The following is a 1,908-nucleotide window of genomic DNA, read 5'->3' as shown; positions in this document are numbered from 1 at the left end:
TGAGCAAGAGCATGAGTTCACACTAGGAGATCTAGATTGGGGGTTATTCCAGGGTTCACTCAGCAGGTTCCATCAGTAGCTGTAACTAAAGTGAATCTGTTGCTAATGGCGTCATTAATGCCTCATTCCAAAAGTGATTCTATTCCAACACAAATACAGGAGTAATTACAACTTGCACATGATTTATTCAAATCATATACTACTCTGGGTCTGTGTTGATGGCACAATTTTGCCTTTGAATTGCATCTGAAAATTGCATCTTCCACTTTGGACTCAATTCATGCGGTCACTATATTTGTGCTTTTCTGAGATCATGGACAGAGAGAGTCCCTGGCCTCAGCAGAATTGTCTTAAATGTGATGCTACATGAACAGGCCCGGATTTGTGGAAAGGCCACCAAGGCCCGGGCCTAGGGAGGCAGGATTTTAGGGACGACATGCTGCCTAACCACACCCACATTGGTTCAAAAACACTGGGAATGACTAGGAGATACAAAGGTTTTTTAGATTTCCAGTGCACCAATCCCCATTGCTCCAGTTCCGATGATGAAAATTTGCACGAATAGGGGAGAGGACAGGGGCGATCAACAGTAGTGGGCCTAGGGGCACCCACTTTGTAAATCTGACCCTGTACATGAACAAATGACTTATCATTACATTTTGTAATTGTTTGATATTTTTGTATTTACACCAGTGTAACCTGTGCTCCTACAGAGGGTTGTTTTGTTATTGGGGTGGGTCCATCCTGACACTTCAATCAGTAGAAATAAAAGTGTTACTGAAAAATTGAAAAAGGTCCCACAACTAGTTCATATAACTCAGCAGTTGTACCACTTGAGCCTTCAGCTAGGGGAGCGGATCCAACATCAATATCGATGTAGAGTGGGCACTCAAAGAGCAGTCTTGTAAAATCCAATAGCAGTTTAGGTAAACAAGAAGGTAGCCTTAAACTGAGGTGGTTCTGACCTATTTATCCCTCTTTCACATCTGTGTTCTCCCTCATTACTACATCTGGACTAACACCCATTGATCCCATCTGTTGCCTAAGTTCCTCATTCCCTCTTCTTCTCACACCTCTATTAGACACAATGGCCTCAGTTCCCCTCTGACACCGATAGATCACCACTAAAAAGCCACAGCCCAGGCAGCATCGTATTGATTTCTGCAGATTTCAAAAAGCCTTTCACTGTATTTATCAGCCCTAATAATAACATAGGCTGAGATGTCATAAATTAATTTGTCACTCTTTATCTGCAATGTATATTCGTAGTGCGGTTCTTTTGAGTGTACATAGGGCACTGGAACCTGTCTCTAGACTGATGGGTCCTTTGCTCTCCCCAGGAATGACTGAACCCCCAAGTGCCAAGCTCCTTGTGTATTGGTCCAAAAAATATGTGCATAATAACTGATAACAGAATGTTGCTTCCTGAATTTTACACTGAATGGGGCGAATGGAAGAATGAGCAAGCTCAACGGGGGCAACCAGGAGAAGGAGCAAATGTTGATGTTTATCCAGGCCAAGTTTTTAGGCTTGAGCACCCCTAGGCCGCTAAGTCCCAGCGACCTGAACCATCTTGAGTGTAAACCTCCCCCTGCGCTCGAGCGTGCGCATGTGCCGGAGCACTGAGAAATACACGTATAGGAGTACATGTCCCCAGTGCTCCTTAGGTTGTGGCTGGGTGGCATGCCACCTCTAAGATCTTGCTGTCCTAAGCCTGGGACTTTGTGGCCTCACCATCAAATCTGGGCCCGTGTTTATTGGCACCAGAAACCCACAATTATCTCATGAAATTTTAGAGAAAGAATCTGAATTTGGTAATGGATTTGGCCAAATCCCTGCCTTAAAAATTGGCTGAATATTTAGAGTTCAGCTGAACCAAAGCCTCATTTGCCTAAAGGTGGACATAGA

The sequence above is a fragment of the Xenopus laevis genome, chromosome 5L (genome assembly GCF_017654675.1).
Source record: "Xenopus laevis strain J_2021 chromosome 5L, Xenopus_laevis_v10.1, whole genome shotgun sequence".
Taxonomy (NCBI): domain Eukaryota; kingdom Metazoa; phylum Chordata; class Amphibia; order Anura; family Pipidae; genus Xenopus; species Xenopus laevis.
This window is presented reverse-complemented; position numbering follows the sequence as displayed.